At 48.6% G+C, this 24,850-nt stretch overlaps 1 long non-coding RNA gene across 3 annotated transcripts; it reads left to right on the top strand.

The window, feature by feature from the left end:
• Nucleotides 1–601: 601 nt before the first annotated feature.
• LOC103664896 lies at nucleotides 602–16,387 on the top strand. 3 transcript variants are annotated; one of them, XR_569156.2, is made up of 5 exons: nucleotides 602–1,691; nucleotides 2,291–2,370; nucleotides 12,708–12,830; nucleotides 15,729–15,847; nucleotides 15,984–16,387. It is a non-coding gene; the product is annotated as an uncharacterized LOC103664896 (long non-coding RNA). The 3 variants fall into 3 exon arrangements; XR_005838809.1 differs by adding an exon at nucleotides 5,423–5,510 and having other exon boundaries at nucleotides 15,729–16,387; XR_005838808.1 differs by having other exon boundaries at nucleotides 15,729–16,387.
• The last annotated feature ends 8,463 nt before the right edge of the window (nucleotides 16,388–24,850 follow it).

Raw genomic sequence — 24,850 nt, 5'->3', positions numbered from 1 at the left:
TTCCGAGTTACAGTGGTTAGCTTTGAGGGGTAAGAGTAGGTGGGCACGGGAGGGGGCTGGAGATGTTCGGTTTCTTGTTCTGCAGGGTGGTGTGTTCGGTTTGCGAAATGCACCGAGTTCCATGCTTAGAATTTGTATAATATTCTGTGTGCATGTTACACTTTAATAAAAAGTTAATTTAAAAACTGCCAGATCATAGCAGTAGCAAGCTCATAGAGCTATGAGGATTGAATGGAATAATGCATGGAAACTACCTAGCCAGAGTGAGTGCTTGATATATGCTAGCAATTTATTATTGGTATTATTACTATCCTCGTGAAGGTGTGGGCGACAAATTTAGTTCTGGTCACACCTGGCTATGCCTGCCACAACTCCAGGGTTTTTAAACAGGAAAGCCTAGAAGGGGCCCAGCTCTTCATGAGAGGCAAACCCTGTCACATAGTGTCTCATTCGGGGGCATGCATTCCAGTGGGGAAATAATAGAGGGGGGAAATCAGCCCCAAGTATTCTGATTTGGGATAAGGTCATTTTTTAAGTTCGTTCTTTCTTTCTTTCTTTCTTTCTTTCTTTCTTTCTTTCTTTCTTTCTTTTCTTTCTTTTTTTCCCTAAAGCACTGATTACAACAAAACAGAAACCCACCCCCCTTCCCTCCCCAGCGTGCAAAAATAACTTGGCAGAAAAGAGTAGGCCAGTTTCTGCTGTTCTTAAACCGGTTTACACTTCCTCTAGTTTCCTCGTTAGATAAAAATAGCAGTTTAATCTATTGACAGATAAAAGCCTTTCAAAGTACTAACTCCATTTGGAGATGTTGCACTTCATTGTTGATTTTCTGTAATACAGATGTTTTTGGCATAATGTATTCTCCAGAATGTTCTCTGTCAGCTCAGTAAAGAAGACAAACAGCAGCCTGATCTTGAAAACAGGGCCTCTCCATAAACCAGCTGACATAAGCTCAATTGAGCTTCACCCCACATAAAGATTTTAATAAACAAACCTCGCTGGTCAGCATATTGGCCCGGCATATTTAAACATAGCACATGCTTTCTGCTCCTTTTCACAGTTCTGCAGTTTTTGCACAAAACAAGTTCTGGGTTAACAGGATGTGATGAGTCTGAGCCCTGTGAGAGGGGGAAACGCCTCTTCTGCACCAGCCACGAGAGAGCCGCGGTGTGAGAGCCCTGAACAGCGGGGCTGTGGCTCGAAAGCATGGTCCAAGTCCAAGGGCTCGGGCTACAACTTCGGCGGCTGGACCACCACAAAGGACACGGAGGGCACGCGTGGACTTATTCCTGATCCACAGGGTCTCCCCAAGTGTGTCTCCTGCTCTTTCTTCCTTTACATTCTGTGGGGGAGCCTCAGCTGTGTTTCTGGCTTTTCACGCTTCCTCCGGCTCTGGGGTCAGACTCCCTTCCAGCCCTGGCTCGGCACCTAAGACCTCTGTCACTTTGAACACCTTCTCAGCCCCGGATCTCATCTGTAAGACGAGGCTCCTAGTGGACCTACTGTACAGGGCTCTCCTAGCATTAAATGTGGTCACGTTTGCCAAGCTCTTAGAACCGTGTTCAGCCAGCTCATGGTGAAGGTTCAGTACATGACAGTTATCTAGTTCCTCCCTGCCCCCACCTCCACCCCTACGTGACAGTCACTTTACCCCACACAAATGAAAGAAGAAACTCATCGTCCAGAGAGAGGTTAGTTCATTGGATCCAGAGAATTTTACAATGGAAAGAGAATTCCTAAAGTAAGAACAGAGTTTGGGAGCTCGTGGTTTTCTCCGCTTGGGCAGCACCATTCGAAATTTTGGGGGTTCGGGGCTGGCCTGCGTAGGATGCTTAGCAGCTTCCCTGAGTATGACCCCTACCTGCTGGTAGCGCTCCTCCCTGCTCCCCGTTGTGACCAGCAAAATATCTTTAACTTTTGCCACACACCGCCTGGCAGGCAAAAATGTCCCTGGTTGAGCACCTGCCTGGGCTAGACCAAGACTCCAATGGTGAGCTGTCACAGGAAGGCATCATAACAGAACTGAAAAAGGGGCAGAGTCAGTTAGTCTGTGAGGGTCTTCCCTACCTTACCTCGGAGCTGAGAAAACAGGTATGAGGAAAGGTCAGATTCCAGCCCCTGTGGTCCCTTCCACGGGTCCACAGACGAGGTACCGCTCCCATCAGCAAAGCCTTCTGGGAAGCTTCCAACTCACAGCCACGCATGAGAGCAGAGCAAGAGAAGAGGAAGGGATTCCCGTCCCCAAAGCCTGCAAGAATGATCCGACCTCTAAGTATTCCTCTGCTCTTAGATCCACTCTTGCAAGACAGCTTTGCGCCATTTCATAAAAGTTCCTTCGTTTTGTTATTTTCCTTCACCAGTTAAAATCCGGTGAGTATTTAACCGCATTGGGTTGCCCTGTTTCCACCTTTGTCTTGATTGTGTTAAGTTCATGAGAATTACGTTGAAGTGCTTTCATTTTTCCATTTCCCCACTTATTTTTATAAAACCATAGGGGCACGGTGTAATAAAAAATTTCAAGTAATTGCAGAAGCATTGCCGTGCGGGAAAAAAAAATGATAACAGTTCCAGAACTCGGCTCTTGGCTGACAGCACCGCCATGCAATAGCTCAAAATGCTCTTTTCTCAGCTGATTTATAAAGATCCGAGTTTGGCATACAAAAGCGGGTTGAGAGGTGTCAGTGTCAAATGTGTGAGTGGTCGGGGTATGGAGAAGTTTTCGATGAATGAAAGTCGAAAACTGCCAGGAATTGTGACAAGGTGAGATACCCACACTAGGTCACGTTGTGTATTTTATCTTCTTAATTAGGTCATAAGTACTTCAAGGGTAGGAGTGGACTTTCGAAAAAAGTCTTCAGGATCCTCTTTGGTGTGCGTGCAATAAACACTTATTAAATTCTAATTCAGTAAATAAGGGGTGGACTAAAATGAACAGTCCCTTTAAAATAAGGATGCAAACGAAGAGTAAGGATTTCTTAATTTTTTACATCTGCAAGTACTTTATGTTTGGTCATGGAACGTTGTATGTATTGTATATCAGTAAAGAAGTACAGATGTCTAGAGGTTAGATGGAGAGGTAGACAGATAGATCAGCCTGTCCCTACATGTATCTGTCCTGAAATGTAAATCTTTACTTGTTAATTTTATTTGTTCGAGCTCATGTAGGTTTTAACCAAGTTTCTCCTGGTTGCTGACCACCGAAATCAGCTTGAACTGATTTAGGCCAAAAAGAAGGTGTAAGGAGGATATTGGAATGTTGTGCCGAATCCAAGGGCTGCAGGAGGAAGCCAGAGAGGACGCTCTCTGCGTCTCTGATCTTTGTTTTTCTCTGGCATCTGTCCCCTTCTTCTCTGTCCGGACTGCCCTGTATCTGTAAAAATGCAGGAAGATGGCCTCCTGATGGCGGCTGAGTTTACCTCTCTGCGCCCAGCCAGCTCCGTTACCTTCATCCCAACCTCAGATCCCCAGGAGAGACAGCGTGATTGGTCCAGCTTCGGTCAAGTTCTGTCCCTGCTCCTATCAATCATACCTGGTCTAATAGGAGGTGGAGAAGAGTCACGCAACACGAATAGGTCTTGGGGCTCAATCCTGAGAGTGTGGAATGTGATTTACAGAGAAAGGAGATTTGGTTGCTGAGGGCAGACAACCTCAGATGTGTCTATCATGTGTACGTTCGTCCTGAGTTGTAGTGAAAACTTGAAGCATCATCTTTGTGCTTGCTGCCACAAATTAGTAGATGTAAAGTGTATTTATTGACTGATTAATTAAATTTGAGGGATATGACCAATTAGGTAATGAAAGAGCACAAGATTTCAAACCAAACTTAGCAGCTTGATCATAGTATGGCATGGCCTTCTGGATCGTGAGAGTGTAATTTGTTCTTGAAAATGAAGCAAGGGGTATGAGTTTCCTAGAGCTGCTATAAAAAATAACATCAAACTTGGGTGAAATGGATCCTCTCCAGATGTCTAAGGTCCAAGATCAAGGTGTTGGTAGGGCCTGGTGCTCCCTGGGAAGTTTCCAGGAGAGAATTCTTCCTTGTACCTTCCAGCTTCTGGGCTCCAGGCGTTCTTTGGCTCTAGCTGTGACATGACAATTTCTGCTTCCATCTCCACATGGCTTTCTCTTCTTCTTCATGTGTCTCTCCTCTTTGTGTCTCTTACAAGCACACTTGTCATTGGATTTAGGGCCCACTTGAATCATCCAGCATGGTCTCATCTCCAGATTCTTAACTCAGTTATGTCTGCAAAGACACTTTCTCCAAACAAGGTCACGCTCACAGGTCTGGGACGTGGACATACCTTTATGGAGGCCTTCCTTGAACCCGTTTCATAATGTGAAAATGGAGGGACCCATAGGCCTTCTTGCATTTTGGTCTTAGTGTGCCTTCATCTTGCTTAGGGCAGTCCAAGAGGTGGCAGCCGCATCGGTGAACCTGAGATTTGGAGCCCCTGTCCTGGGGCAGGAGTGGGAGGTGGAGGGACACAACGGACACAGTCTGGGGCAGCAGGAGCCCACTGGATGGCCATGCTGGGGTGATGAACAATGCATTATGCGGACACTTTCTTAAATGAGATCTGTAGACAGAAGTCACCACCTGCATTTCTCTCTGTTCTTTGAAGGATGGAGTTTCTTGCTTTTTCTGGTAGACTGAATTAGGAATGAGAAATGGGTTAGAATCAATTTTTGTGGTGAACTCACTTGCACAAGGGAGTGACCACCTGGGGTGTGCAGCTGGGGTGACCCTAATCTTTAGAGCTAGATAAGTCAGCTTACACTGTTCTCTTTTGGCTACAGTGTGAGCTCAGAGAATTTGGGACTTAGCCAGATCAACCCCGACTTCATAACATTTCTCAGCTCTGTGAGCAGGTTTATGGCGGTATGCTCCTTTGTAGTTCCGAGGATGTAATTACAATTATGCATATTATTGTTCTTATTGGTCAAGATGTTACACTCAGGACTTAACGTGAGTCATTTTTTAAGAGCAAAGATTGGAATCACAACATGGTGTTTTTTAAGGGCCACTTATCTGGGGCTGAGAAGTTCTTTACTGGGCATAGTCACCAAAGCATGTCTTCCTAGAAAATGTTGCAGTTTTACTTTTAACTTTCTTTGGTCAGCTGGCGGATCTCTGCCAATTTTCTTAGAACTGTTCCAGCACGTAATTTATTTTTCAAAGATAATGGCAGAGCCCTGAAGATAAGGGTTGGTTTAGGATGATTATCTATGTTTTACTCATTGAGTCTCAACTATGAAAAAAATCAGAAGAAGAGTCATTTTACTGTAAGATAATACTTTTGTGTGTTTTTAAAAGTACAGAGCAAAAGAACCACTCTAGCAAGTGATTATTTCTGAATCGCAATATTCCAGCCAATTTGTACATTGTCTATTTGCCTGACTTTTTTATGTCTGTATTTATCAGCTCTCAAGGATAAGTATTATCTACAATCGGCCTCCTAAATGGTGGAAGGCTTTGCTATAGAAAGAACCTTCTAGAACTACTTGACAAGGTATGTTTTTGATTTCTCTCCACCTGATGTCCTTATCATACTGAATGATGTTTCACATGCCCCCCCCCTCCACTTCCCATCCCCTGCCCCTTAGGAATTTAGGAGAGGGTTTTTAGATTCTTTGTTTTGAAGCGGAGGACAGAGCTTGCCTTATTTCTCTGTCCATGAGCCAGGCCATCTCCTATCTGGAGTGCTAAACATGCAAGGGTTCACATGGGAGCTCAGCTATGGCCTCGCATAACTCAAGTATTGAAATGCTTAAACAATTCAACAGTGAAAGAGCAAGCTTGCTCCTTGGCATCCGGCCAAGGTGTCGATTTGTGCACAAATACGTGGAAGGCCTTTCAGGGAGCCATCACTTCTGTCCGTGCGTGAGCCATTTCGGACTCCGAGATGCTCTCTGCTCAGACATCAGAAACATCGTGCCCCCAAGTGCACTGTTTTGGCCAAATGTCTGCCCTTACTTTTAATATCTAGACAGACGTATCCACGGCCTAAAGAAAGTTCATCAGGGAAGACACCTCCCTTGTCCTCTGTGACCCCTCCCTTCCTCCATCCCTTCTCATTTTCCTGGTTAAGCAGATTTCAGGAACAAAAAGAGGATGACACTGCTTGGAATATGGAATTGTCAGGGAAATGGGCCATAGGATTCTTGAGTGAGGGGACTTTTCCAATTTTTTTTTTCTCTAAGTTGTATTGTAGTGATCTATTTGCTTTTTTGTCTGATTTATCAGACAAAAGGAGGGCAGGAAGCAGGCCTTATTCATCTGGTGTGTCTAAAACTGAGCTAATACCCAGCCTCCAGTGTGCAAACAGCACTCGACACTTCACGGCTGAATTGTTGAGTAACTCCAAAGTGCAAGGTTTCCATTCTGATCTTGGGGAACCTGCATTTGAGTGGCATTCCTAGAAGAGGGTGTAGTGGGTTACATGGTGCTCTCTAGAAAGACATACCCATAGCCTAACCCTGAGAGTCTGAGAATGTGACCTGATCTGGGAAAAGGATCTTTCAAGACATAATTCAGTTAAAGGTTTCAAGATGACATCACCCCAGATTATCCAGTTGGGCTCTAAACCCCGTGACAAGTGTCCTTAAAGAGACAGAAGAGAACACAGCAGAAGAAGAGGAGGTGGCCATGTGAGGAGAGAAGGAGAGATTGGAATCATTTATCCACAAGCCAAGGAATGCATGGAACTACCAGAACCTGGAAGGGACAAGGAAGGATTCTCCTCTAGGGGCTTCAGAGGGAGCATGGCCCTGCCAGCACCTTGATTTTGTATTTCTGGCTTCTGGAACTGTGAGAGAGTACATTCCTGTTGTTTCAAGTGCCCAAGTTGAGGGTAATTTGTCACAGCAGCTCTAGGAAATTAATACAGAGGGTAACCTGCCTTCAAGAAAAGCCATTAAAACCAACGCACAGACCCTGGCTCAGAGCACTGCAAGGAAGAGACAGAGGGAAGGCTGGTCGAAGGATTCCTGTTGGTGGAGCCCAGGAATGGAATTGTCAAGAGAGGCTGGGAGAGCAGATCTTACTTCCCATGGGTCTTGAGGAACTGATGGGAGTTCCAGAGTAGGTGAGGAGTTAGAATAGCAGGGGCTTGTCCTTTGCTATAACTGCGTGATTCAGGCCCGGAACGTGCCCTGCCATAGGGGCTTAAATTGACCAGAAAAATACTTCAAGGCTTTGCACACGAGGGGAGAGTGTGTCAGCGAAAAACAGAGTGTACGGGGTGAGCCAGGCCTTTGAAAAATCATCCTTTGCCACTGCCAAGGGATGGAAGAAAAGGACCCAGGCAGGGAAAGTTCTGTCCTCCCAAGGAAGCAATGGTAACCAGCCGCTTTGGCTCGTCTGTTCCCCGGGGGGAGTGTCCTGTGCTTGCGGTCACCCTGCCTCCCAGGGACTCAGTCCTTACACACCCAGGTGGCGGGGAGAGCCAAGCATCTGTGCTCAGAGGTAAGGGCAGCGCGTGGCAGGAAATGTCAGCGATGTCCTGGGGACCAGGGCCAGGGCCAAGAGAGCAGCCTGTGTTTCTTGCTACCGAAGACAACGGTGAGGCATCTGGGTTTTAGGCAGTACATGTGGGGGCGGGGGAGGTAAGCTGGACTGACCATTGGGACAACTGGATTGTCACTCCAGCCCACCACTGACCCCGCAGCAGAAACTTAAGGTTGGCTGGGTCACCTTCCGGGTCTATGACCCTAAGAGTCTATGATTGTTTGCCCGGCTATCGAACGAAACAGATTCGGCCTGTGGAAGGATTTTCTTACTCAGGCCCCCCTTAAACCAATGCGAAATGTTTTCTGATAGGTACCCTTCCCGCCAGAAATAGAACAGACAAATGGTTTCCAAGCTCCCCTTATTTGTGTTATAAAAGATCTTCGCTCCACTTGTAAGAACAGGTAACATTTATGACAGGAGGCCTCTTTTTCTGGTGGGGGGAGATCACCAGCTTTCTCTTAATAGAAACAGATTACAAGTGAGAGAGAAAGCTTTCCAATGATGGCAGGAGGCCAGGCCAGGTAGCCGCGGACCCCCCCCCCCACCATCCACCTGGCCCGAAGTGGAGGCAGAGCTCGGTAGAAGCTGGCTGGGAGCCAGGCCTGCCTTGCTCTGATTGTAACCAGTGTCATTTCTGTGTAAAATTCTCAACAATCACATTAACAAGCCATTTAACAGACGCTATAACCACCCTGACATTCGGGTGTTCATCAGATTTCTCCTCCTGTGACAGGCCCTGAATGAGCACTAAGATTTAATGTGATTGGTTTTGGCAGGCTGCATCTCCCCATCTTTCTGGCACACCCCTCCGTGCCCTCCGTCACTGCTGAGACCTACTGGAGGGACACCTGCTATTGGGGATGCCACCCAATTACGTGCAGACTGACGCACACCCACACTCATGCGTGCTCACACACACTCTACTTACGCTCCCGCTAAAACAAACAAAGACAACCGAAGAGAGCTTTTGGCTGAGTGAGATGAGGCTTTCACGTCTCCAAATTCTGGAAGTTTGTGCAATGAACCAGAAATAACCACCCTCTACGTATTAAGGAGCCATGAGGAAATGTATTTCTCGTTTGGACGGGTGGACGCACATTTGGGTAAAGGAAATCTATGCAGGGGACAAGAGAGCTTGGACATTCCATTCATTCAACCATCCATCCATCTATCCATCCATCCATCTGAAAAGTCCCAGATACGGTGGGTATTTGGAGGTGTGAAATAGCAGTTTCTGCCTTTCCTCTCTCCATCCTCCTGCCTTTGCACACACAGTCTAAAAAATTGAGCAGACATGCATAGAAATAACTGCAACAATAGGAAAAATTCTGTAGTCGAGGAACAGTCCACGTATTATCAGAAGAAGCACAGCCCTGCCTGTAGAGGAGCAGGAAGTCTTTCGAAGAGGGCGATGTCTGATCGGAGTCTCCAAGAAGAAAGAGGCGTTTGTCGAGCTGGGTATAAATGAACTTGGCTCTCTGTCATCTGTCCCTTTCTTTCTGATTCTCACATCAGCTTGTCAAGAGCAAGAGCTGTGTGTCTGGTTTCTTTATATAGCAAGAGCCTGGCCCAGTGCCTGGTATACGGTAACCACTTACCATATTTTAGCTGAATAAATGAACAAATCTATAAATGGCAGTTACGGAGGGTCTTTATGTAGCCCACATTAGTGGGTCAAGGTCAAGATATGGTTTGGGTTTTAGGTGACAGCAGACAGGGTGATGTGGCAAATATACAGGGTACATGATGATTAGGGGGTCTAGATGCTGTCCCCATGGGGTCTGGTGGAAGGTGACCCCAGATCTAACCTTGGGTACAGAGTCAGCTGTTGATCAACCATCCAGCTGTGAGTAATACAAGGTCACCATGAATTCACCCTTTTGGCTGGAGGTAGATTTCCACTGGGAAATTCTGCCTAAGGGGTGAACCCTGGGGAAGCTTCTTGGCAGCCCCGCCCCCCCAACTCGCTAGGTCCCAGGCAATGTGTGAATAACCAGGGATTGACCACGCTGTGGTGTGGGTCAGAATGATGGAAATAGGAGCAAAGACAAGCGAGTGTTTCTTTCTAGGTCTTTCTTCCTTCAGTATTTTTGCCCTTTAATCTTCAGAGCCTGTTCTAATAAGTTGAGAAAGCTTGGAAGGGTCAGTCACGTGGCATTTGCTCACTCAACCTCATTTCATAGCTTACTTGCCAAGAATTCCCTCAAAGAAAGGGGGAGAGAATTAGAAGGGTCACTCTGAAGCTTCCCGTCAGCGTGAGGCTGTTGGATTTTTCTGGGACTTGAATTAGGCGGTTTGAGAGATGATGTGTTGAAACACGAGCCCAAGAACCAGAAACCCCCTTCTCTCAGCCAAGCCCTACCTTGACCAGTGAATGACCTTGACTGGTTATTTAAATTCTCTGGGACACAGTTTCTTCATCTGTGTCCAAAATCCACACGCAAAATCATTACTCATTTTTATTTATCAGGCACTCAATATATCTATTCAATATATATGGGAAGCAGATATGATTTTATAAATAAGAATACAGAATAAAGTCTTTGAAAAGACCCGGGCCTGTGAATATTTTTGCAGACTGAACACTATTTCAACCATTCCCGCATTTAGTAGGCTCTCCGGAGTGTGTGCTGTTTCTAAAGGGACAGAGACATTAAATGGTGATATTCTATAGCTGAAGTGGAAACATTTACTGCAGTCAGGGGCCTGCCTTTCCCACAAACAGAAGAGCTGGGAACCTAGGTGTCTGATTTCATAAATGCAGAGAGGTGATGACCATTTTCATTCCTGAGCCCATACCTTTCATTATACAATTGGATTGAGAATTAAAATGCAAATATACACTTATAGCATAGCTAAGTAAATCTTGATTATTCTAATTCATACTAAGGTGTAAATGACTGACACCAGGCCCCATCCTTGAAGTGTGTTTTAAGAATTGTAAGTAGAAAAAAAAAAAAAGTAAAGCAGGGAAAGTGATGGGAACTATAAGGGTGGCGAGGGCATGGGAAGAGGGATAAGAACACAGAAAGGGGAGGATGGAGCTTCCAAAGATAAATTCTCCTTTAAAGGACTGCTTTTTCACTAAGTTCAGACAGAAACCAGTGGTTTAAGATCCAATTTCAGGGAATGTCATAGTCTCCTTGTTTTATGACCCAGGCTAATTTTCAAGACCAGAATGCCCCTTCCACAAAAATCAGATAAAGCTGCCAAAGCAAACCTCAGGATCTTGAGGGATGTTATAAAACTAAAATAATTTTCTTTCTTTTTTTTTACATCACACAGGGATTTTTCTTGAATATAAAACATATACCCTTCCTGTAGACTATATATGCAACAATGCATAAAGGAAAAAAAAAATCTGTCCTCAATCCCACCATTGTTAGCATCATGGTGCTAGTTTTTTGTTTTTTTGTTTTTTCCTAAAGCTTGAAGGGGGATTTCAGGACTGGCAGTTTGGCTTGAGGAGACCGCAATGCCATCACCACAGCAAAAACCAAAGTGGGGCCTGGACATGCCCGGTCAGCAGAAGCTGGGGGAAGATTTAAAGCAGCCAGCCTGGGTGTGTGCAGTGACGTGTGTGTGTGTATCAGGCAGAGGGCTTGGCACGTTCGCGGACCACCTCTTTTCTTCCAGTGTCCTCTATTCCTAGGAGGCAGGTTACTCCAAGAAGCGTTCCTTCAAATCGGAACTGACTTTTACATTAGGTGGGGACCGAGTCATTCTGATCCGAAAACCTCTGTGTGTGCGCCGGGCCTTGTGAAGCGTGAGCGTGTGCGTGCGGATGTTCTCGCACCTGCATAGAGCTCAAGGAACCGCCTTAGGGGGGAGGAGGGTTGAGAAAAGCCTTTTTTTCTGTTCGCGCTCTGGTTCCCATCTTTAACACGCAAACGAAGCCTTTCTTCAAAAAGGAAGGTGGTGTGCGAAAAATCCAGAATGGGGGGGGGGGCAGTTTTTCCACCCAGTAGGCCCTGCTCCAGAGAAATCTGAGGATGGTTGGCTGTGGCCACCAGGTTCCAGGTGAGGCCGCGTTCCCCGGTGCCCTGGCGGTTTTAGAAAGGGGCCGACGGTGATAATAAAGATCACTTGCTGACACGGAGGCCTGGGGCCGCGCTGACCACAGGAATCGAGGTCCCCAGGACTCTGAGACTGCTCACAAAGCAAGCATTTAGGAAGTGGCTGGCTTTGCATTAATGAATTCCCCGGCCATTCAGCAACAGTAACAATTCCTTCAATTCGAGTCCAGGCCCGGGAAAGCCCTGGTGCTCATTGGAAGTGACATCTGCATAGCAAAGTGTGACTGTGTTAATACGAAGAGCACAAAGGGACTCCAAGCCCCTCTCCTGCCTGGCGCCTTCCTTCCCGTGGGGCTTTGGAGGAAGAAAGGGCTCTTGTAGGAGGGCTCGATCTGTGATTTTCCTCTTTAGTGGTCAGCTGGTCAGTGGATGCTTTCTGGTCTGCGTCTCCTCTGGGGCACGGGTTGGTTCTGATGGGTGACTTCTGGCTGGTGTCCACAGGGTGGCACGGGGGTCGGGAGGAGCCCCCGGGCCCTGCAGGCCTAGAGAGGCGGGCCAGTGCCGCAACACACGCGAATGCGGAGCCCAGTGGGAGAGATCTGACCAAGCTTGGCAAATTCTCTCATCAACATCAGCATTGGGGGGTCCACAAGAGCCTGGGAGCTCCACGGGTCTTAGTAATATGAAAGCTGAAAGGGTGCAGGGACAGGTAGGAAGTATGGCCGATTGTTAAGGCCCTGAGGCAGGGAAGATGTTTATTTTTCAAGGGTGGTTCTGGGTCACGAACACCTCAGGCTCGAAATACAAGTTAGAGGGCCCGCTGACTGATGGCTTGAAGAGATACTTGCCCCTTTGTCCTCCAACGTCTTTCACTGCCTGGGTTTGGCTATTTATCCATCTTTTTTCATTTCCAGTTCTCTCAAGCATCCACAGTCACGGTCACAGTCACGTGAAGGTGGACATCCCTTCTGGAACCTTCCGCAGGGCAGAAGGCTGGGCTGGTGCAAGCCATGTGGCTCCATTATAAGTTTTGCTACTTACTTACACATCTTAGCAGATAGGCACTGGTTGATACTTGCAAAGTCTTTTTTTTTTTTTTTTAATTGTTTTTGTTTCTGCCTGCCCTTTTAATAAAGTGACTTTTGGAATGTTTTGCCTTTTCTGGATATATGCTACACCAGATACCAAGATGATGAAGAAAGAGGTCCCCCTAACCCTTAGAGAAGATGAAACATAAACACGTTCACAGTAACCTTACTGCAGCATGAAGACAGGCCAAGGCCGAAGGAGACACACATATAAAGGTAACAGGGATTCCAAGGAAAGAGGGTCGCAGCTGCCCGATCGGTCAGCACAGGCTTCCTGGGGCATTTTCAGGGAGTCTTGCGAGATGTGGGTGAGGGTTTTGTAATGCAAAGGGAGAGCATCCTTGTCAAAGCGAACAGGAAACGCGCTAAGGCGGCATGTTCTGGGAAGAGGGAAGAGTCCGCTTTGGCATGAAGCGTAGATTGGAACTGGAGAAGTAGGTGGGACCAGTAACCAAGGACATTGTCATCCAGGGTGAGAAGTCTATAGTTACTCTGGCAGATATGGAACCGACTGGTGGGTTTTTATTCTGGGGGAGGAAGGAGCAGGGTTGGGAGTAGAAAAGTACCCTGTACCCTGAGAAGCAGGTAGGGTACAGATGTAAGGAGGTGCTCACTCTCGGGGGTGCGCCCTGCACTTGTAAGCTCTGAGAGGGCCCCTCCTCACTGTGTTTCTGGCCTGGCCGGGGAGACGGGGGAGGAGGTGGACAGCTGTGTCATGACCTATAAGACATTGCTCCGAAAGTTCTATTTAAGAGATTGGAAAAAGGGGGGCGGGAAGGTGAGATTGTGCACTTGTTAAAATTAAGAGTTCAGTCCGGGGCACCTGGGTGGCGCAGTCAGTTGAGCGTCTGATTCTTGATTTCCGCTCGGGTCACGATCTCAGGGTGGTGAGATATAGCCCCGCATTGGCTCTGCGATCAGTGGGGAATCTGCTGGAGAGTCTCTCTCTCTCCCTCTCCGTTTGCCTCTCCCCCTGCGCGCGCACGCTCTCTCTCTCTCTCTCTCTCTCAAATAAACAAATAAATCTTAAAAAAAAAAAAAGGTAAATCAGACAGAGAAGCTGGACCATGGGAAGTGGGGAGAGGTATAAGAGTGCCTTTCAAAGAGGGCGTTCAGACTAGCAGGGGAAAGCCCTGGATGAGAATCACGACTCCCGTAATAGGTAGCAGTCAGGGAACCGTTGCCAGGGGCCAGGAACAGGTGCACACGCTTTACGCGCATTAATCAACTTCAGGATGGGGCGAGAAGCCCCCATCTGGAGCCCAGAGAGCCGAGTTCTAGTCTCGCTCTGCTTTAACGGCTTGTGGGAGACTCTGGCTCAACTCTTCTCCCTGTAAAAGGGTGAGTCACATTGCAAAGGTCCGCTGGTGCTCTGAAATCCCTGACATACGTGAATAGCAGCTCCCCTGCAGAGAGAACGCCAGCTTGGGGACCCAAAGTAGGATCAGTCAAGATCTCTCAAGTCAGGTGCCTGGGGAGGTAAGTCCCTTGTCCAGACTCTTGTCCTTCACTGGTTCACTGGCAGCCAACACCCAGCATTTCTAGGTGACAGCCCCACCCACCACCCCAAAGACTCAGATTCCAACCATCTGATGTTCAATTCTGCCTTGCCCTTGGGGGTCCTCTTTCCACCTTCATCCAGCACCAGGAGGTTGGCCCACATGTCCCTCCCCCTCTCTATTGCTGTTGTGTCATTAACAAAACTCCCCAAACCCTTGCAAAGCCCCGACAGCAGAACTGTCTGGTGAGAGAAACAGAGAACTTAATAAGCTTCCTCTTAAATGGCCCCAAATCCCTCTCAGTGATTAGGGGGGCTGGGGTGGGGAGAAGCAGCAAGACACAGGACAGAGTCCTCGGGGGCAGGAGGTGAGAGAGGAGAAGACTAAAGACAAGTCCCTGAGATCCCGGGCCTCAGGGACCAAATTAAAAAAGCAGCACCACTTATTCAAAATCAGATGAATGTCAGTGGGATGTTTGTCAAACAAAGTTGTCATTATTTGTCACAATTTGAGGAAGTATCAGTCAGTAGTCACACTTGTGCATGTAACAGAGTTATTTATAGCTGCCAGTCTACAGTTTTAAGTAATGCAGGGCCAAGGTTCGGTGTTATAAACAGCTTTATTTATAATGATTGTGTGGCTATAAATAGTTTGGTTCACTGGGTGTAGCAGAACGGCTGGGCGCAGTTCTGCCAGAGCCCAAGCCAGGAGGAAAGCGACAGCAGGGAAGTGAATCCTGTTTCTCCCTCTTCTTGGCGGACCCTCTCTGCGAGTTCTTGCCCAGCATCCTTCTCCTCGCTGTCCCTTTTGGAACGAGGAGTTGTGCGCGACCGTGTTCCCAGGAGATGGTGGAAGTTACTCACTTAATTAATTAACATTTGCCCCAAGATCTCCCGTGGAAAGGTCGGAAGGGAGCGGGGATGCAGGCACTGCCTCCTTTGTGCCTGTTCACGGACAATGAGCTAATTACAGCCTCCCTCGCAGGCTGGAGGGTGGAGGGAGACATCCTGGTATTCTCCAGAACAGGCAAAGCTCTAAGGTTTGTTTATAGCTTCAGTGTTAATTTGACCGACAGCAATAGTCTCTTCTAAAAATAAGCGGTTGTCAGAAATTTAGAAATATACTAGTTTCTTGTGTCAGCAGAACCTTGTCTAGGGAGTAGGGAGGTGGGGCGGGGGACAGAAGAGAGGAAGGCGAATATCTACACATAAATTTTACATGTGAAATACATAGGTATGTCAGCTTAAAAACAGATCATTATGGTGTTTGGCACAGGGGCAGTATTCTTACAACGGGGAGGAACACCCTTTACCATCTACCCTCCGAAACGCTAATGTGTTTGTCATATGGAAATTTCTGGTTCTATACATGTCCCCACCCCACTCCACCCCCAAAAGCCTTACACTCAATTTTAATACCGTTCGGCTGAATCTTATTTTGCTACTTTTTTTTTTTTAAAGAAAAGGTGTGGCTATGAAAAAAATTTATTGGATCTTAATTTGCAAAATTAGTTCTGGTTCATTTTATTGCTGTAATTTAATACCCATAATGATTTTCTGACACATATGTTTTAGCAGCAAGATCTACTTCCTATTCATTTTTCATTTCAATGCAGCTGAAGTCTATTAGGTAGGATGGTGCAAATCAGAGAGAGGAGTGCCCCGCAAGAAACTGACATCGCGCTGTCATCTCAGGGTCCTGTCAGACACGCACCGAGCCCCTGGGAGCGCGCAGGTAGGCACGGTCAGCCATGTGGGCCAGAAGAAGAGAGGCAAGCGATCCTTCTTGAAAAAGGGGTTACACGTTTTCCCTGCTATATGATCATCAGCATCTTCACTGTCGCCATCATTATTGTAATTCTTTGCCCAAGTGTGCTGCGAGATGCGTCCTATTTGCACCTGTCCCCCTGGAGCCGTGGCGAGGACAGCCAGCCTAAGGAAGCCGGCAATTACACCTGGGAGAGGCAGCTCGTCGATTCAGAGGATCCAATGTCATGGGACCCTGAGGAGGTGCTTCTCATCCTGACCGGGGTGCTGGGGAAGGCATCCTGGAGGAGGTGGTTCCCGGAGTTGATTCCTACAGGTGGTTCCTTAGGGCGGCGACCATGTCTTTTCGCATGCGTCTAGACACCTCCTGACATCGCGGGCACATGGTAAAGATTTGCAGAGAACAAATGAAGGTTCCCTCTCTTTTGTCATCGGATTGCCTTTGTGAGAACACTTCTGTTGTGCCCTTTGCCATGCATAAATAAACGCACACATGAAATAAAATAGCTAAAAACGAAACATTAAAGCAACAAGAGATTTCTGGAGTGTGTGCACTGGACTGCGACAAGGAGCCCTGGCATGTCCCATCAAAGTGATAGACTTCTTACTGAGTTATGACAAGGGTGTCCCAGGCCAAGGTATAGGGGATAAGATGGAGCAGTGTGCATGTTGAGGTGAATTGATTTCAGTGGCCTCACCGGCATGTCCTGAATTCCTTCCCTGTTTATTTTGGGAAGTCCCTTTACCATGCATGGGGCTAAGACCTCACCTGCCATGGGCTCTAATCTATACTCATGAAAGAGGTGGCATTAAGCTGCAGGAAAGAGGACCAGTACAAAGAGATAGATGTTCCATCAAATTCCTCCCTTGTTCTCTTTTTTCCCCTCTTCCCTAAAACTGTTTTTGTTTATATTTATCTCTATGATTATTTTCAGTATTTTATTTTATTTTATTTTATTTTATTTTATTTTATTTTATTTTATTTTCAGCATTTTAAAAAGAGAGACTCTCTATTTTGGAGTAGAAAAGACAAATGTTTTTTTGTATTGCTCACTGGGTGAAGGTGGGGGTAGTTAATATTGGCATTATCAAGCCTGTGAATTCAGAGCAGAGTCTTGGGGCTGGAAGTGTGTCTGGCCAGTCCGTATTAGCTTCCATCCCAGCAATATCATGACCACATATCCTGACCTAGGTGTTCCCATCCAAAGGAGAGAGAAGAGCACAGTAAATTTTGCCACACAGTTTGTGAACCTGATAGTTTATCCCTAATATTCTTGTTTATTTCTAGTTCCAAGAATGTTCCCCAATGCCAAGTACTGGTTGAGAAGGAGGTGCTATAAATGTATGAGTTCAGGCCCCTTGACTACTCATTCTTAGAACTGTAAGTGTTCCGAGTATCAGGACACCATTACTCTACTCCATCTCTCTCCTTTGACTCAGTGACTGGTTCAAAGCCACTTGCCTTCTAAGACACAGGGCTGGGATAGAATGTCTCTTTGCCTTCCAGAAACCATAACTAATGTTGGTTGGAAATAGACAGACACTCCCATGATAAAGGCAGTTAAGGGTGAGGATTCCAGAGTCAGACCGGTGTGGGGGTGAATCCTGGTTCTTCACTATTTGTGAGGCAGTGGCCTGCTGCTTCTCTTCGAATCCCAGCTTTCTCCTTCATATCGTAGAAACGATGAGGATAGCACAAGAGTGGGGGTGGGAGACCCACGTGAGATCATGCAGGTCAGACACTTTGCTGGGTTCCCAGCCCACGGAGCATCTCCAACCTAGAACAGAAGCAACGATGGAAACCAACCCCCCTAAACTGGGCTCCCCGTACTTTTGGCCCACGACAGAGTCGTTACTGGTGAAGAATCTCGCTCCTGAATGTCAGTGGCCTTCTGCGTGTGCTCATCTTCCTGGGGGAGAATGTACTTGCTTATTTCCTCTGAGAGAGAAGCCCAGGAGCCCCCTTCACCCCCCATCAGGCTTTGAGCCAGAGCCAGAGATGGGAGACTGGCAGCTAGGGTTGGGGACGGTGAGGGGAGGGCCCCGGGCGAGCAGTCCCGTCCCCAAGAGCAAGAGGAACCTGACAGGTTTTGCTGGCCCAGGGGAAGCCCAAAGGGGGAATGCCAGTGAGGGTCTGGGAGGGTGGGCCCTGCTCTGAAACCCAGCCTGTCCCTGCAGGGGGTAGTAACTCACGGTGGGAGTGATCTCCACCAGTGGGAGCCCTGCCTCTGACACAGGACAGCGGCTTTGAGGAGCTGAAAAAACGCTGGGAGAGAATTGTAGAGGAGCCGGGAAGTCAAGCTGGTGAGGACTTGGAACATGATTTTTGCTCGCATACTGGGAAATCACTGTTTGTACACAAAATTATCCCATTTAATCCCTCAATCACCTTGTGAAGTTTTTATGGTATTTTGCAGATCGGGAGAAGGGAGGCCCAGAGAGATGTAAAGCACACACTCAAAGTCACAGATGTCAAATTGAAGCCGAGTTTGAAAACAAATCTCGTTGATTTCTGTCCTGTGTCCACTGACCCAGCTAACTTCTACTTGAATTCATTTTCCATGCGCTTCCCTCCCCACGTTAGCTCCCTGATGATGGGCTATGACTTCCCGTGTGTGAGTGTCTGGGTGAGTAAGCAGATTCTGAATTCAGGCTGCATGCATTCCTACCCCGCCTGTACCCCTTACTGGCCTTGAGACCTTGGGCAAGGCGATGAACTTCTCCGTGCCCTCAGTTTCCTTGTCTGTAAAGTGGGGTGTATTAGTCAGTGTTCTTCAGAGAAACAGAACAGATAGGATGTGTGCTGTGTGGGTGTACATATATATACATATATAAACACACAAAATCCTATTTGTACATGTGTGAATAGAGAGATTTATTTTAAGAAACTGGCTCAAAAGATTGTAGAGGCTGACAGCTCTGAGGTCTGCAGGGCTGGCCAACCAGGCTGGAGACCCAGGAAAAAGCTAATGTTGCAGCTGGAGTTTGAAGGCAGTCTGGAGGCAGAAATCCCTTTACCTTGGGGGACTTCGGTCTTTTTTCTCTTAAGACCTTCAACTGATTGGATGAGGCCCACCCACATTTAAAGGGTCGTCTGCTTTACTTACTGTCTACTGATTTAAGTGCTAATCTCATCTAAAACGTACCTTCATAGCAATGTCTAGAGTGATGCCTGACCAAATATTTGGGTACTGTGACCTAGCAGAGTCGGCATGGCATTGGCCACCACACGGGGCTAAGGTCTACCTCCTAAGCTTGATGTGAGGTGTAAATGAGCTGATCCATACAAAGAGCTTAGAACTTGCCTGGCACAGGTAAGTTCAGGCTAAGTATTCGCTATTGTCCCTCCCAGTGGTGGGGGACACACTCTCTCTCTCTCTCTCTCTCTGTCTCTCTCTCTCTCTCACTTCGGCTCAGATGTGTCATTTCTGTCATGGGGCCAACGGAAGGTTCTGCGTCTCTTCCGTTGGCTTCTTGTGGCTGCAGTAAAGTCCGGGCGCCTCCTGTGTGGCCTCCCGCGTCTGGGAGGAGATTTATGTTTCCTGTTTCCCAGGATAAATTAGGATACCGGGCACGGCCTCCCCTGGACAGCCTCGGTAAAGGCCCAAGAGGGGAGACACGGCAGGGAAGGGGCAGCTGAGGACAGCCAGCCGCCTGAAATCGCGAGGCAAGAATTTCGCCCGGAGAATCTTTGTTGTTGTTTATACTTGTGGCAGGAAGCAAACACATTGCTCTTTAATTTTCCTTGGCAGGGTTTGCAGCGCCCGGCAGCTGCCAGCCTGTCTGCTGGGCCCCCGTTGCGCCCCCACCTCCCTGGCCTCAGGTGGATGCCCCCTCCCCCACCATGCCTTGCCTGGAAAACTGCGACCGCCGCAGCCCCTGCCGCCTGACCCCCACTCCCTTCAAACCCCGGCTCTATCTCGGCTGTCCAGCTGCACCTGCCGTGGCCCCTCCCCACCTGACAAAGGGAGATACCTTTGATGGCCAGGCGTGCCCTGCGAGCCCAACGCACGCTCCGTTTGGAAACAGGAGCATTTTCATTTTGCTTTGGTTTATGAGGTGGGGGGATTAAAACTGGGACAAATGCAAAAGATCCTGGAGGACAATGGGGAAGGAAAGCTCGGGAGGAAGCAGCGGAAAGGGGGTGGGGGGGGGCAGGACCGGTGAAAGAATAAACTAAGCTCTCATCGAGGAGTCTGCTCCGTTTCTGAACCCTGATGGGAAAGGTCATGAATTTTAAAATGTGTCTCTCCAGCCGACAGCTCCAGTCATAAAACGAGCACTCTCCGGAGCTCTAGACGGCGGGCGGCGGGAGACCTGAGACAGAGGGGCCGGCCGCCGGGCAGGGGCAGGGGGAGAGCCTGCCGGCAGGTGGGATGGAGGCGGCGATTAGGCGGGGTTTGAACATGCTGTCCTGGGCAGGCTTCTGAGGTCAAGGCCTCCTTCCTGCCAGCGTGGGGACGTCTCCAGCACGCCTGGCACCAACGCGGAACTTTCCAAGCGGGCCTCACGAGGCCCTGCGGGTGCCTTCTGTCTGGCAAGTCACACGGCCACCTGCCGCAGTCCTTGGGCACCTGTGAGCCCACCGGGGTGGGAGGTGTGTGGGAGGTGGCACTGGTGCCTTTCCCACGACTGGGTTGGGGGGGTCTGAGAGCTGCTGCAGGAGGGAAAGCTCCAGGCTTTCCCCCGCCCCCAGTCCCCCAAGTCTCCGAGGAGGGTGAGAGTCTGCAAATTGCAAATTGGGTCCTTGCGGGTGGCTACCTGGCTGTGGGAGGGATGTGACGGTGGCTGCTGTCTTTCCTGGGCTGGAAGAGGCGACGTGACCATTGTCCCTGGGTCCTGGCCGATGAGCAGTGTATCTGACTCGAGGAAAGGCGCAGGCTCTTGAAAAATGGAGTGTTGTTACATCTTAAATAGAAGAGAAGCTCATTCCCCACCCCCAGCCCCCTGGAAAGAACCCTGTAGAAGCAGTCATGACTAAACTGTTTGCAGATATAGGCCAGGGAACACTGAGTTTTCTGAAAGCAAGACAGTGGTACCAGACACGAGATTGCAGACATTTCTGGAACCACAACGTGGCGAAGAGCAGTACCCAGAAAGCTTGCCAGAAAGTGGCTCTTCAGCTAGTTGGCTGAGCCCGGGAGATGGAAGCTTGTGGCCCTGGGAAGAGGGACAGGGTGCAAGCCAGTCCTGGAGAGATGGAGCGGGGAGGCCTTTGGGGGCCCCATGAGAGCCCCCACATCTCTTGGCTCGATGTCCTGCCTGGTCCCATCTTTGCATGCCCTGGAGATCAAGAAGCTCCTCCCGGAGGGTGGAGGGGAACCCATCACCCGTGTTTCAGCCCGGGGCTCCTGGGGCTCTCAGTTTTGGGGACACTGTTTTCAGAGGGTGTGCTGGACAAAGTGGCCTCCTTCTCATTTAAGAAAAAGTTGTTCTCATTGTGATAAAATAGCCCTAAGTACAATGTACCATCTTACCCATTTTTAAGTGTGCAGTTCAGTGACATTAAGTTGTGCAACCATGAGCATTATGTATCCGCAGAACTTTTTCATCTGGCAAAACTGAAACTCTGTACTCGTTAAACAGGGACTCTTTTTCCCCCCACTCCCGGCCTCCTGGTGACCACTGTTCTATTTTCTGTCTCTGTGAATTTGCCTGTTCTGGGTACCCCCATGTAATGGCATCGTAATGGAATTGCACAATATCTCCCTCACTTTGGGCAAAGATTATTCTGGAAACCACAGATGTGCAAGGATTCCTCAAAGAGGAGTGACAAATCACAGGATGAAAGCCCACAAACGGCCGTGCTGGTGACGGATTCCTCAGAAGCAGGTGGCAGCCTGCAGGGGACAGACAGAAAAGAGAGCCTGGACAGGACCCCCGTTCCTGGAGAGGGTGGTGCTCTGTTGGGGTGGCCTGGCAGATATGCTCAACTGCAGAGAAGACCACAGTGACAGAGGGAGGCCTTGCGCTTCTTAAATCACGGTGCTTCCCCTGTTGTGATTTCACTGACCCGGAGGAACTTTCTGGAAATCAGCCTCTCCATAAAGCCTGCCTGCGGGAGGGCAAGCGAAGTGGCATGGGCTTCTTCTCTTTGCTTGGCACTTGTCTGGGCAACAGAGAGGAGTGGTCAGAAGGGGAACACAGGAGTCCTTTGTGAATTTGAAAACCAGCTCTTCCATTTACAAGATGTGCGACCTGAAACAAGTTCATGTTCTCAGGGGGGTTCCGTATCCACTTGTGAAAACTGGAGATGAGAAGAATCTCCTTCTCTTAGGGTCGGTGTGAGGAATAAGGAAAATAATACGCCATACGGAAAAGTGCTCTGCTGAACGCCTGACCCACAGGAAGTGCTCAGCAATAACAGTAATTCTAAGAATAACTCATTTTGGTGTTACGTGTCAGTCTCTTATAAGTTTTGTTAGCATGACTCGCTATCCTTAAATCCGAACAACTTTAAAATGAGTTTGGGGTTTGCAAGCCCCAGGCCCAGGCATTCTGAGAATTTGCTGGGATGAGCAACACCTTGTGAATCCTGGGAAATCAGCAGTTTCTCTCCCTTGTGACGTCTTTACCTCACCCTTCATTTCCCTTCTAAGCATCGGTAGGAAATAAAGATTTGGAAAGTCGGGGCTCATCTGTGCGGGAGAAATATGAACCCACAACCCTTATTTTAGTTGGTCCTACTGCAAGGACTCCACAGTGACAGATGGGCGATCTGGTGAAAAGGTGGACGGAGCAATGAACGTTGTCCCCAGACAGCCAAGCTCACCTCCGGTGGGACCGTCAGCCCAGCTGTGCTGGAGCCCTGCTGCTGGAAGCACAGGTCTGTCCAAGATGTATTTCCTGGCTGTCTTCAGGGGCTCTGCTCAAGGAGGTGCCAGCGGCTGTTACTGCTGCTGGGGGGATCCTGGCAGGAGTCCTCATGGATTGAGGAGTCTCCTTCCTGGGGGATATGCAGGGCAGGGACTCAGATACACTCCTCTGGGGGCGACCTCCTTGCAGACTCAGGGCCGATACCCCTTGACTCTCGGCCTTTGGCCCACAGGTCCTATTTGCCCAAGCCCTGGGGTGACCTCTTTCTCAAAAGCCTCCTGGTCTATTTTTGCCACCTTGCCTCAGGTTACCCAAAGATTCTTTGTAGCGGCGAATCCCGAACCCACAGCGCTGTGGTCTCCATCTCTCCCCTGTCAGGTGCACCAACGGCTCCTGCCCACATTCGCTCCGCCCCCGGGCCCCGTTTAGTAATGGGTGTGTCAGGGTGGCTGGGAAGCGCCCATCTGCCCGCGGATCCCAGTTGGGTGGATTAATTAATGATTATAGAGTACTTTGAAGGTTGGAGGGCTAATTATTTAGCGAGTTCCCTCCCTTCCCCCAAGTCTCCTTGACGGCCTTTTGTCTCTTTCCCTCATGGGGCGTCCTTTGAAGTGAATAAGAGAGGATGAACCAGGGGTCAGTTAATAGAGCCGATCATTCCAGATGGCCGGACCAGAGCACCCGTCTGGCCACTGCGCTGCTGCTGGAGCTGAGATTTTTCTCCAGACTGGCAGCACCATCCAGATTTCTTTATGCCAGAGCTGGCCAAGGCTCCAGAAGACCGTGGGTTCCCACGCTTCCAACTGGGCATGGCCAACAACAGGTCTTCGTTTGCTAAGGAGGAGACTGATGTCCTTGTGTGTCCAGATTTGCTCCAGCTTCAATGGGAGATCCCTTCTCTATTAATTCATTCTCCCTTCTCCCTCTTCTGACTCTTTTCCCAGAGCACGGCTCCCTAGGAAGAACCCGGTAGGTTCTGCTCCCCTTCCAGGTTAGTGCCAGGTGGGAGAGAACTGGTTCTGAGCTGTCCTGTGGGAGTGGTGAGTTCAGGCTGTCTCCTGGAGGGAGGATATCATAGTGCTTCTCTGTCCCCCGTGACACACCATGGTTTGGAAATAAGATATCTTGTTCTCTTATTTTAAAATCTTGAATTGTGTGTCCATTTTTAGTTGGGGAAACCCAAGGGTGAAATAAATATTGTAGGTATTCAGATTACACTTACATATCCCCTACTGGAGCCCAAGACTAGGTCTTTGGTGCATCTGTGTGCCTATTACGGGCAGGGAAGTTTGGGGCGAAAAATCCCGAGTTAGTGTAAGTCACGCGTCCATTTGTCTGTATTCACCAAGCGTACTGGGAGGCTACTGTGGTTGTAGAGATGGTAGAGATACAAAGACAAGACAATACTTAGTTCTGAAGGCAGGTTGAGTCTAGTTGGGAGAAAAGTATGAAAATATTTTATAAATATGTCAAATGATACTTTGAGCGATTGTTTTGTATTTTGCTCTATTTCCATGTTCCCTCAGGTCAACAGGTAGACTGGCTCTTTGCCTGTCCTTGCCTCAGGATATTTCCAGGGCAGAAAACAGAAGCTGCTTGAAGTCAAAGGCTTTTGTAAAACTCCCAAGCTCTTTGAAGAAAGGATGCTGGGGTCCCAGGGGTAGAGGGGAGAGAAGAGGCCTTTGAGGGCATCAGGAGGAGAAAGAGATAACTCTAAGGGCCAGAGGCTGGGTGAGAGAGGGCTTTGAGCATGATGAAGGGGAGGGAGACAGAGAGGTCAGGAAATGTGGAAAGATCACAAAAATGTGGGAGTAGCAGACCTAGAAGCTGGTGAGACACAGGGGCTCCCAGCCTCACCCCGAGCTCCCCAAATGAGACCCTGAGGCAGACGAGCCACTGGCCCTGGAGGTCCCTATGGATTGAGGCAATGGAGGACTCTGGGGACAGGAAAAGCTCCCCAGTGCTTTGGTGATAGAGGAGGTCTTATCACTGCCCAACCCCCACCTGGAGCAGGTGGGCCTGATAATGACTGTGCTGGAATTTCTGCCACCCTAGCAGGATGGGAGCTCACAGTGAGACTAAGATGGCCTAAAATAAAATACTCTGCACACACTGGAGCATAGCCTCTGATACTAAACCCGTGAGGCAATTAAAA

Source organism: Ursus maritimus, unplaced genomic scaffold (assembly GCF_017311325.1).
Source record: "Ursus maritimus isolate PB19 unplaced genomic scaffold, ASM1731132v1 scaffold_30, whole genome shotgun sequence".
Classification (NCBI taxonomy): domain Eukaryota; kingdom Metazoa; phylum Chordata; class Mammalia; order Carnivora; family Ursidae; genus Ursus; species Ursus maritimus.
This window is presented reverse-complemented; position numbering and strand designations above follow the sequence as displayed.